Source organism: Artibeus jamaicensis, unplaced genomic scaffold (assembly GCF_021234435.1).
Source record: "Artibeus jamaicensis isolate MK-2021 breed Jamaican fruit bat unplaced genomic scaffold, CSHL_Jam_final scaffold_537, whole genome shotgun sequence".
Classification (NCBI taxonomy): Eukaryota; Metazoa; Chordata; class Mammalia; order Chiroptera; family Phyllostomidae; genus Artibeus; species Artibeus jamaicensis.
The window spans coordinates 19,846,249-19,859,216 of NW_026522047.1; the positions used below are offsets into that span (position 1 = coordinate 19,846,249).

Here is a 12,968-nt window from a genome sequence, read left to right on the forward strand (position 1 = left end):
CTGGGTCCTCTTGATGCCACCCCACACCTGGGATCCGCCCACAGCTGCCTGCACACCTGGGTTGGTGTGGCGGATCCTTCCTGCCCCACCCCCTCCGCTGCTGGCTCTGCTCCTCTTACGGAGGAGCTGCTCCTCTTACGGGTCTGGCGGAATGGTTTGTTGTTGGACTTCCATATAGTTCAATTTTCTGTGTTTTGGTTGCATTTTTGTTACTAAAACTTTGTTGTGTTTAAACTTGGTTTGGGGAGGAGGCACAGTGTTTCCACCTACGCCTCCATCTTGGCCGGAAGTCCTCATCACATGTTTTTATGCAGTCATTGTGTGAGGGACTTTGCGTGTCTCGTTGCATTTACCCCTTTTAATATCTTGTGAGATATGGCTGCGTCATCACCCCCATTTTACAGATGGGGAAGCTGCGGCTCAGAGAGGATGAGAAAATTGCTCCCTTGAACTAACTCTAAGAGGTTGGGCTGGAAGTTGAAGCCTTTCTCCCTGGCTTTTGAACTGCTGTCTTTTTAACTGCTATGTGCTCAAACCTGTAAGACCCCTCCCCCCCACCCGAGGTTTACATTTGGGCCATTTTGTATCAGGAAATGAAGATGGGGGTCATTCATCAGTCACCATAGGCATAAATAAATTTTAGGGTGTTCCCTGTATGGTTTCTGAAATAACACACACCCCCTGGACACCTGCGAAGTAGCGTCTCTGCCTTCAGATCCTGCAGAGTTGCTGGACTCGACCTCAGATTTTTCATCTGGTAGATGAACGACAGGTTAGGTAACTGGTGAAGCCCTGTTCCCCTTTAAACTTCAGTGATGTTGGGAAATACTTCTGGCTCTGCGAGGCTCCGTGTTCTGCTGTAAAAGTTGGCCAGGTATTTTTTTGATCCGATGTGGTTACCCAGGTTTAGCTCAAGTCCTTAGAACCCCCGAGAACCTGTGAAAGGATCTTCCTCATAGAATGTTCTCAGGAGAGGGGAATCACAAGCCCAGTGAGGGCTGGCCTGTCTGTAGTCTTCTCGTTTGTTTCTTTATCCCATGCTACAGATACCTCTGGCATATGGTGTTTGGTAATTAACATTACTTTTGTGCCACATATAAGATATTTTTAAAGGTGGGAATAGGTGGATATAGGCATTTAAAAAATCTGTCGTAATTAATTAAGACAGCCAGCTGGATACTTGGCTAGATTGGCAGATTGGCAGACATTAGAGTAAGTTTATGTGAAAATCAAATATTCATTGCCCCTTCATATTTTCAGTTTTTAAATACATACTTATTCAAGAACAATGATACAATGTATTTTTAAAATGTATCACGTTCACTGGTGTCTGAGATGCCTGACTTGATGCTTTTCTTCAGATGTCTGTACCTTTCCTGTTCTTTTACCTTTACTGCTTCTGTGTGGGTGTTTAAACCCCAGGGATGCTCTAAGCCCCTTGCTTTCTCAGTGTCTGCTCTGAGGTTGTTCTCTGACCTAGCCAATACTTAGTTTTGTTTGTCCTTGGCACTTATTCTTAAGCAATGTCCTTACAAAGTTGTTTCATATATAGTTTTAATACGATCAAGTACGTTTTAAAATTCTCTGAATTGGAAGTATTTTAAGGCTAGAATTTTCATCCCTTAAAACATGCTACAGTTTTTATTCTAATCCCGAGTATTGTATTCTGTTTGCCATGCCTTCTGTGGCCTAAAGCGGTGGACTGGTCTTGTGCATTTTGTCAGAAGCTGTTCCCTGTAGGCTGAAAGTATAAGAAAGTGGTGGTTTGAGAGATCCACTTAAGTACTTGTGATTATACTATAACATCTACTAACATCTTAAAGTGACTAAAAGAATGCGTCGTTATGACCTACTGTATTACCTTTTGTTTCTATATTGGTTAAGTTCTAATCATTTGCAACTAAAATGTATCACAGTAGAAGTTTTAAAATACTGTCACTGATTTATCTCTTCCTTCACTATGTATGTTTTACAAACTTTAGGTTAATTTTAGAATAACAATGTAATTTTTTCTGTAAATAAAAAACCAATGAGCCTTTATTGAGCACTTACTCTGCCCCAGGTGCTGATAGTCATGATCTTAATTCCTTTTTTTTTCTTTTTTTAAGTATATTTTATTAATTACGCCATTACAGTTCTATTTCCCCCTTCATTCCCCTCCACCCTGCACAGCCCCTCCCCCACCATTCCCCCCTTTAGTTTATGACCACTTGTCTCAAGTTCTTTAGATTCTATATTTCCCATATTATTCTTGCCCTCCCCCCTATCTATTTTCTACCTACTGTCTATGCTACTTATTTTCTGTACCTTCTCCCCCCTTCTCCTTCTCCCACTCCCCTGTTGCTAACCCTCCATGTGATCTTCATTTCTATGGTTCTGCTCGTGATCTAGCTGTCCTCTTAGTTTGCTTTTGTTTTAGGTGTGGTTGTTAATAACTTTGAGTTTGCTGTCCTTTCACTGTTCATCTTTTTATCTTCTTTTTCTTAGGTAAGTCCCTTTAACATTTCATATAATAAGGGCTTGGTGATGATGAACTCCTTAAATTTGATCTTATCTGAGAAGCACTTTATCTGTCCTTCCATTCTAAATGAAAGCTTTGCTGGATAGAGCAATCTTGGATGTAGGTCTTTGGATTTCATGACTTGGAATACTTCTTTCTGGACCCTTCTTGCCTGTAATTAATTTTTTCTTAAAGGCGGTGATTGACGCTTGCTTTCCCAATACCCTTGCTCATCATCCGGGTCTTTTTACTTCACAGTCTTTTGCTCCATTTGCTAAAAATTGAAAGAAAAAAGGACTTGTGGAAACTTACTACTGTTCCTCCTCAATGTTCCTCCAGCCTCTGTGTGAGAAAGACCTTGATAAAGAACCCAGTGTAAATTCATCTCTTAGTGATTCATAGCTTAGTGATCAAGGCCAGTAGCCAGAAGATTCCACAGGAACCTTATAAGGCACATACAATGCTGAGCAGAGAGTTCTAGCATGCAGCGGCTCTTTGATAAATAGTTAGTGGTCCTCCACAAAGCAAATGCTGTGTCCTTGTAACTCTCCCCCGCCCCCATACCCCCCTTGTTTGGAGCCACAGGAGGTTCATCCTGCCTGTACACGCAGCCCTTTAGAAGTTTCTAACCAGTGGCTGGGCTTTCCGTACCATTTCCTCTTCCCTCCACCTGCTGAACATCACCTCTTTTCTGGACGAATATCTGGTTTCTGAGTCCTTCATCACTTGCCCTGAAGCTTTTTCAAGCCATCCTCATTCTCAGTCCCTTTCTTAAAACTGGGGCCAAGTCTTCCTCTTAGATCTCCCAGAGGTTCAAAGGAGGCAGGGGAAAGTCTCTCCTGAAGTTGGGGAAAGTAAGTTGAGGAAAGTTTTACCTCTGCTCAGATGATGAGCCAATAAAGGGCTGACCCTTTATTCATTATACCCCAGTTTATTTGCTAAAATTGTTAGAGGGGCACATTTCAGTCCGAAGGTCTCTCTCAGTTTCAATATCCTTAAGACTGCAGTGCTTCTCAAACTTTGGCAAGGTTTGGGTGATTAAAAATGGAAACAGTGTAAAAATGTAACAGCCAAGCTGCAAAAGGCCAGTATTGTTTTGATGACTTTAATTACATTGTTACTTAAATATTTATAAATATAAGACTTTATAAATATGTATACATATGCATATAGGTCTTACATATGCATAAAACTCAAACTATATGCAACCAATAAAAATGCAAAATATACCATAAAGCTACAGAGATAATTATTAAAGCTGTAGAGAGATAATATGTATATTTTGGTGCTCATATGCATTAATTTCTCCAGGTTGGTTTCCTGGGGGTGGATTTCTGGGTCATATAACATGTCATCAACTTATTGACAGAAAAAAGAGGTTAAGAGTATTTATTTATTTATTTATTTATTTATTTTAATTAAATGTTTTTTCTTAAAGATTTTATTTATTTATCTTTAGAGGGGAAGGGAAGGAGAGAGGGAGAGAAACATCAATGTATGGTTGCCTTTCGTGCGTCCCCTGCTGGGAACTGGCCTGCAGGGAACCTGCCTACAACCCTGGCATGTGCCCTGACTGGGAATCGAACCGCGATTGTCTGGTTCGCAGGCTCGCGCTCAATCCACTGAGCTAAAGAGTATTTACTACTGAGTGATTGAGCCGATTTTTAAAGTCCTTCCAGCAGCATGTGAAGGTTCTACTGCTTTGTTCCCAAGTCCATGGCAAGTAATTCTGCAGGTCAGTAAAGAGAGGCAAGGCAGGAGGAGGAGGAGGAAGGTTGTTTCGGGTAGATAAGGAGGAATGAGTAAGAGCGTATAATGAGTTTGGAAGGAAATTGCGAATAGACTGGCATGATATTAACTTGGAAACCGGTGGGTAAGTGGCGGGAGATGAGGCTGGAAGTGGGTGGTGTGCTGAGGAGTGTGTCCTGTACTGTAGAGGCTGGGAAGTGGGGGAGGGACACCAGGTCTGCATTGCATGAGACTCGCTGGGGCAGCTGTGTGGAGGGTAAGGAGGCGAGGCCTGTGCAGGGAGTTTAACTGCTGTAAGTCAGGAAGGATGAGGGAAGGCAGATGAGGGTGGCTCCCAGGGGTGCTTAGACCAAAGTGGACAGTTTTGCCAATTCTGCTGAATGTGGAAAAAGAGAGAAGAGAAGCAGAGTCTTGGTTTTTGCTTATGTTACTGTGTACGTGGTGATTTTATTCAATGAATTGTGCAATTCAAGAAGTTGTTTGAGGTCAGGATGGCAGTAGTGGGGCATGGAGTTAGTTTTAGACACACAGCATGTGAGATATCCGTAGGTTATTTGGAAGAAATGTTCTGTGGCTTGAATTCCAGAGAGAGGATGAGTGAGGCTGGGGATGTCCTCACTGCGTGAACATCAGGGTGTGGGTGCTGGTTGAAGCCTGGGGGGGTGGATACAACTGCCCGTGGAGAATCTCTGGGTGAGGGATGCCTGGATGGGTGGGAGGTGAGCATATGGCCAAGCAGACTGAGAGGGAGCAATCTGAGTAAGTAGAACCAAGAAAATCAGGCCGTGCAAGCTAACGAGAAAGGGTCTGCAGGAGGAGAATCGTGACTGGTGTTCCATGCCCTGAGAAAACACCAAGTGAAATTACAAAGCTGTACTTTGCACGTAGCAGTTAGAAGAGAGGTACTTAGGGGTCAGGGCAAACAGCGTTTCAGCCAGTGGAGGACAGGGAGGAGAGGTGCCGCCACGGTGGCTTAAGAGCAAATACTGGGTGAGGAAGTAGGAAAATAAAAATGGGGGAGGAGTGTTTTTAAATCTTTTAAAATTATTTTTCAGTTACAGTTGGTATTCAATATTATATTAGTTTTCAGGTGCACAGTACAGTGATTAAACATTTATCTAACTTTTGAAATGATCTTCCCCCCATAAGTCTGGTATCTACTTGGCACCATACATAGTTATTACAATATCGTTAATTATATTCCCTATGCTGTACTTTACAACCCTGGGACTATTTTGTAAGTTCTAACTTGTATATCTTAATTTCACCCAGTTCCTCAACCTTCCTCCCATCTGGTAACCCTCAGTTTGTTCTCTGCATCTATGAGTTTGTTTATGTTTGTTCGTTTTTTGGGGTAGATTCCATATATAAGTGAAATCATATGGCATTTGTCTTTCTCCGTGTGATGGATTCCAATTAGCATTAATAGCCTCTGAGTCCATTCACGCTGTCACCAATGGCAAGATTCCATCCTTTTTATGGTTAAGTAATATTCCACTGTGTGCATATGCCACATCTTCATTTTGCAGTTGTCTGCTGATGGACACTGAGGTTTCTTTCACATCTTGGCTATTGTAACTAATGCTGCGGTGAACATAGGGATGCACGTTTGCATTGGTGTTTCTGATTTCTTTGGATAAATACCCAGAAGTGGGGTTGCTGGGTCATATGGTAGTTTTATGTTCAAATTTTTACTGACTGTTTCCCATAGTAGCTACACCAATTAGCAATCCCACCTACAGGGCACAATTGGTCCCCTTTGTCCACATCACTGCCAACAGCTTTTTGTTGACTTATTGATGACAGCCATCCTGACAGATGTGAGGTGATATCTCATTGTGGATTTAACTTGCATTTCACTGATGATTAGTTATGTTGAGCATCTTTTCACGTGTTTATCTGTATGACTAAAGATATGATATGATACCTTTTCATTTGGACATCTGTATGTCCTCTTTGGAGAAATGTGTACTGAGGTCCTCTGCTTATGGGATTAATGGGATTTTGGGTTTTTTTTTTGCTGTTAAGTTGTATGAGTTTTTATATATTTTTGTGATAAGCCCTTTTGGGCTATATCATAAGCAAGTATCTTCTCCCAGTCAGTGGGTTGCTTTTTTTTTTTTTCTGTTGATGGTTTCCTTTGCTGTGCAAAACCTTTTGACTTTGGTTTAGTCCAATTTGTTTAGTCTTTTTGCTACCCTTACTAAGGAGACATATCCAAAAATACTACTAAAAGCAATGTCAAATAATTTATTGCCTATCTTCTAAGAGTTTTATGGTTTTAGGTCTTACATTAAAATCTTTAACTCATTTTGAGTTTATTCTTGTGTATGGTGTAAGGAAGTGGTCCAGTTTCTTTTTCTTTCTTTCTTTTTTTTTTTTTTTTTGCATGTCTCTGTCCAGTTTTCCCAGTGCTGTTTGTTGAAGAGACTATGTTTACTCCATTGTATATTCTTGGCTCTTTTGTTGTGGATTAATTGACTGTTTGGTACAAGTTTGTTTCTGAGCTCTCTGTGCTGTCCCACTGTTCTATGTGTTTTGTTTTTATTGCCAGTACCATGCTGTTTTAATTATTTTAGCCTTATAGTTTGGTATCAGGTAGTGCGTATACCTCCAACTTTGTTCCTCTTCCTCAAGAGTGTTTTGGATATTCAGGGTCTTCTGTGGAGTGCTCTTTAACTTGGGAGTGAACGAAAGCAAGAGCACATCAGGTTGAGTGGGATGAGGAATGAACGAGGGAAGGATCTGTGTGTGTATTTAAGGTGGGAGATCCTGTGTATAATCCTGTAGCGAGGGGGCTGTCTAGTTCAACAGAGGAGAAGAGAAGAATGCTCTCTTCAGCCTGAGGCGAGGAAAAGGACCCAAGTCCTGGTGGATGGACCTAAGGTTGAATAGGAGGAGGCGCCCTTATCACTGAAAAGGGAGAAACAGTGGGAAGAATTGGCACCGACTGCCATGTATTTGCAGGGAGGAAGGTTTTCAGGGAACAAGAAATTTGCAAGTTCCTGGTTTTTAATAGATTCTTACCTCTTAAATAGGAGGCAATTGATTTGATTAAGGATGAAAATTAATGGTTAAGGAGTACCCAGGTTATATTACACAGTTGTGGAAACTTTGTCAACCTGCAAAATATAAAATAAAACAAAATGTCTTTGAACAAACGTCAGTGGGCAAAAGCCTTAACCATGCCTCTGGAGAGAATCTCAGAGGAAATGGGAAGACTTTCTGCTTTGTACCGTGCTGGGAAACAGTTAAGTTGTATGACCCGTGTGTGCTTCTGTCCCTCTTCTTTCTGTACAGGTGGAAAATCTTTGTACGTAGTATTCACATGACCACGGTTTCCAAAATGGCTTCCTCTTGGTGTCTTACGGTTGAAGAACTGTTACTAAAGAGAGAATGTATCTCAATTCACTTCAGCCAAAGACCAGCAGAAGCACACCTACAGTCGGGTTTACTATTCGCTGCCCCAAGGATGCATGGACATACAACGATACCATGGGGCATCTCGGGAAGAGAGTGCCAGAGCTGTCCTGGAATTGGGGTTTCAGTTGAATAATTTTGGGAGGATCTGAGGGAGCAGGGGTGCAGTCAGAAGGAAGGGCATTTCTAGAACGAGGCATCTCATTAAATCTTATAGGGAGGACACACTCAATGGAGGAAAAGGCTGGAATTGGTAAAGCAGTGGCAGGCACTCACTGAGTATGTGAGGAGAATGTTTGGGAATGCATGGATTCCACCATGACCTTGTTTTTGTGTCCCTGTATCATAGTCTCAGAGTGACTTGGTTGACATAGATACTCCGTGAGATCATACTCCACAGGAGAACCCAGGTCTGGCTGTGAGTGTGCGACCCAAGCGCACTGAGTCTAGCTATGGATGGGAGAGCAGTTCTGGCCCTCAGGGACTGATTTTTCATCTGTAACTCCTTAAATCTCATTTTTAATAAGATCTTATCCTCTCCTTGCTTTCCCAAGTGCAGGATTATCATGTATTACTAAGAGGTAAATAAATTCAATGTATGATATCAGTATATACACTTTTACTTTATGCTTTTTGCAGCCATATCAGTAGCATAAAATGTACTTCCATTTGGAAAACACGTTACATTTCTGAGGAATGAGCAGAAAACAGAACATTCTTAGGTCGTTCTAGTGGGAAGTGGTTGGAGATGGGGGCCTGCTTGGAGGTGGGGCACTTTCGGAAGTAGTTAAAGGACAGAATGGACAGAACTTGATGTCAGGATGTGCAGTGTGGAGAGAATCAGGAGAATGACGGGTGACGCCTGTGTCTGGCTGAAGAATTTGAGTAGGAAGTGAGTAGCTCTGCAGGATGGGGAGGAAGGGAGCTGTGCCAAGGTGGCGGGGAGGTCACAGATCTCCCACAAGGACCCACACTGCAGCATGAATCTGGTTGCGAGGAGGCTGATTGCATCTTATCAATCTTGTAGGTGCCTAGTATCTAACAGAATGATAGTTTAGCTTTGGGTTAACAACAGGAGCTGTAACTGCCTAAGGAACGGAAATCTTAAATGCTTTTGTCAGCGTACAGGTAGATCTCTCCCCGTAGGCAAATCTGTGTAAGTAACAAAATTATAATCGGGTTGTCTGATCTGGGTGGGGCTGTAACAAGGGAACCTAGCCCTGGTATTGTGGCGGCTGTTGTTAGCCAAGGCATGACATCCGTGCTGTGCAGTTGTATGTGCCTAGTATGAAGAAACACATGTTTGACCTCAAAACCGTGTCTTGAGCATCCGTGTTGAAATGTTGCATGCCAAGGATGCCAAAGTGGGTTTCGTATCATGCCAGTACCTAACATGTGAGCTGGCGCATAGTAGGCATTCAGTGCATGTTGTGAAGGGGAGTCTAGGTTTCACAGCGGAGTGTTCTATGAATTGTTATTTGTGTCTCCTGGGGACGTGGAGAAGGGGTTGGCTGTGTCTAGCAGGTGTGGGCCAGCCCTGGTTCAAAACTTACAGAGCAGGGAGCTGATGTGGGCATCTCAAATAGAACCATTAGGAAGGGAGGGAGGGAGAGAAAGGGGGTTCAAATGTATCTGTCACCACACAAACAAATGAAAAGACCAGCTTCCTTTGCCTATTTTCATGCTGATATTCCAAACCTGTGTAAAGAGGCAAAACGCAGACACATGTAAAAGGCAGCTGTCCTGGCTGATGTGTCCACTGCGCAGGGTCTACGGAAATCTATTAAATTTCTCGTTTCCTTTCCTTTTACCATTGACTTTTCTCTTTGTATTGGGAAAGGCTTTTCTCCAGCTGACTTCTCTCTGCTCTTTAAAAAAAAATAAATAAAGAAAGAAATTACCTTCTCTTGCTAAAGTTTCTCTTTTTTATTTCATTTTAATATTTTGGATGAGAACAAACAATTGAATTTTTACCATAGGTAAAATTAGTAAGAGCTTTTTGGTGTGTGAGTTGCTTCCGCTATAAACTTAAAGAAAATCATAATTGTTTATTTTTGCTCATTAGTATACACATGTGATATATAGTTCTATTTTATTAAATTTATACGTATTTTGAGTTACATAATATTTTCTCAGATGATTACACTATGAAAAGTGATTTAGATAAATCTACAGAGAGGAAAAAACTCTCTAAATGGTGATGGTTGGGCTAGACTTCAAGTTCCTGGTGTGGATGCAGCATTAAAGCCTGTGATTGGTCGCTAGTTTTTTTGGACAGGGGCTCAGTTATACCTTTAAACTGAAGAGACGACTCTACTTTTTTGACCTATTTGTATGCTTGAGTTGTTACTGAGTTGTTCATGTGTCTTCTCCAGTAATCAGGATTTTGAGAACATCCTGATCATAGTTAAATATAACATTTGTATTAATAAGTGTTCCTTAGGACTTCTCTTTCACTCTTTTGCTTATTTTTGTTTTAAGCATTCATAGCATTTATGGGCTGTATCATATACTTATTATATTAAGAATGAGACTATTGATGTAGATACAGAATTATATATAGAATATATATGATTATAGATGCAGGATATATATACAGTGAGTGAAAAAATAATGGATTCTTTTTGAGTTAGAAGATATCTTAAAGAAAATCTTAGAGCGTTTTGTATGCCAAAAGTTGAGGTTAAAGAAATGGGTGACTTCTGAGTCTCCCAAAAGAAAAATTATGGTTTTTAAACATACAATTATGCTCATTCGGTGAAAAAGTATTTTTCAATATAATTTTGGAACATAAAATTAATGAACATTGACTCAGTAAACCAACTGACAAATAGTATAGTTTTTGTTTTCCTTAATAAAAGTTTAGCAGAAGACGGTGTTTGTAATGAACCCATCATTTTAACTACTTAATATCCTTTGCCATTTAAATAGATGTAGAAAAGGTTATCTGTTTAAACTAATTTTATTTTTTTTAAGATTTCATTTCTCTTTAGAGGGGGAAGGGAGGGAGAAGGGAAGACAGGGAGAGCAACATCAATGTGTGAGAGATACATCACTAGGTTGCCTCTCACACACCCTCAGCTGGGGATCTGGCCCAAAACCCAGGCATGTGCCCTGACTGGGAATCAGACGAGTGACTTTTTGATTCACAGGCTAGCACTCAAACTACTGAGCCACACCAGCCCAGGGAAAAGAAATTATTTCAAATCCACATTCTTTAATTAAGAAAAAATGCCTGAGTATATTTCTTTTTTTAAAAATATATTTTCTTGATTATGCCATTACAGTTGTCCCATTTCCCCCCTTCATTCCCCTCCACCCTGCACACCCCTCCCCCCAATCCCCCCTTTAGTTCATGTCCATGTGTCACAAGTTCTTTAGCTTCTACGTTTCCCATACTATTCTTGCCCTCCCCCTGTCTATTTTCTACCTATCATCTCTGCTACTTATTCTCTGTACCTTCTCCCCCCTTCTCCTCCTCCCACTCCCCTGTTGCTAACCCTCCATGTGATCTCCATTTCTATGGTTCCGCTCCTGATCTAGCTGTCCCCTTAGTTTGCTTTTGCTTTAGGTGTGGTTGTTAATAACTGTGAGTTTGCTGTCCGTTCACTGTTCACATTTTTAAACTCCTTTTTCTTAGATAAGTCCCTTTAACATTTCATATAATAAGGGCTTGGTGATGATGAACTCCTTGAACTTGACCTTATCTGAGAAGCACTTTATCTGCCCTTCCATTCTAAATGAAAGTTTTGCTGGATAGAGCAATCTTGGATGTAGGTCTGGATTTCATGACTTGGAATAGTTCTTTCCAGCCCCTCTTGCCTGTAAGGTGTCTTTTGAGAAATCAGCTGACAGTCTGATGGGAATTCCTTTGTAGGTGACTGTCCCCTTATCTCTTGCTGTTTCTAGGATTCTCTCCTTCATTTTAATCTTGGCTAATGTAATTATGATGTGCCTTTGTATTCTCCTTGGGTCCACCTTCTTTGGGACTCTCTGAACTTCTTGGAAGTCTGTTTCCTTTGCCAGATTGGGGAAGTTCTCCTTTATTATTTGTTCCAATAAGTTTTCCACTTGTTGTTCTCCTTCCCCTTCTGGTGCCCCTATAATTTGGATGTTGGATGTTTAAAGATGTCCTGGAGGTTCCTAAGCCTTTTCTCATTTTTTTGAATTCTTGTTTTTTATTCTTTTGTGTTTGGTCATTTTTTTCTTCCTTCTGGTCCACTCCACTGATTTGAGTCCCAGTTTTCTTTCCATCACTGTTCGTTCCCTGTGCATTTCCCTTCATTTCACTTAGTGTAGCCTTCATTTTTTCATCTAATTTGTGAGCAAAATCAACCAGTTCTGTGAGCATCCTGATCACCAGTGTTTTGAACTGTGCATCAGATAGGTTGGCTATCTGTTTGTCACTTATAAGTATTGGCTTGGGGGCTTTGAGCTGTTCTTCTGCTTGAGCCATAAGGTTCTGGGCAGGTCACACCTGTTGTGTATGAGGGGCGGAGCCTTAGGTGTTCACCAGGGTAGGGCAACCCAGCTGCTGGGCTGTGATGCTGTATGTGGGGGCGGGGTCAGAGAGGGAAAGGTGGCGTTTTTCCACTCTCTCTCGGATTTCAGTCCCCTCTGCCGCTTCCCACAAGCAAATTGGTCCCTTCTGGTGCTGGTTCCTGGGTGGGTGGGCTTGTGTACATTCTAGGACCCTGTGGGTCTCTCCAACGAACTCTCCTGTGAGCCCGGAAGCCTCTCCTGGCACCTCAATCCCTGAAAATTTTTCCAATTGGTGCTTTAGGCCGTAATTCCCATCACTGGGGCCCTGGGTTGCATGGTCTGTCTCACCGCTTGCTCCTTCACTTGGTTTATCTGTGCGCAAGTGTGTGACTGCGGTCAGCCCGCCACCTTGAGCCCTCACGAGGTCTGCCTGTTGCCACCCCACACCTGGGATCTGCCAACTGCCGCCTGCGCGCCTAGGTGAATCTGGCCGCTTTTTCCTGCTGGGACCCCTCTCTGCTGGCTACTGACTCTACCCCTCTTTCCAGTCTGGCTGAATGGTTCATTGTTGTTAGACTTCTGTAAAGTTCAGTTTTTTGTTTATTTTGGTCGTGTTTTTGTTTCTAAATCTTTGTTGTCCTTAAATTTGGTTGTGCGAGGAGGTACAGTATTTCTACCTACGCCTCCATCTTGGCTGGAAGTGCCTGAGTATATTTCTTTGAGCTGTCAAAACTCTTCCTTTTTGTGGTGCTTCATTAATTGAGTGAATGATTCTATAACTGAATATAATTTAGTCAGCTATGTGAAGATGTAGTGA

General features: G+C 41.8%; 1 protein-coding gene across 6 annotated transcripts in view; it reads left to right on the forward strand.

The window, feature by feature from the left end:
- The window catches only part of DCLK2 (doublecortin like kinase 2), a 137,935-nt gene that overhangs the window by 9,232 nt on the left and 115,735 nt on the right, over positions 1-12,968 (forward strand). The gene's annotated exons all lie outside the window — the stretch shown is intronic.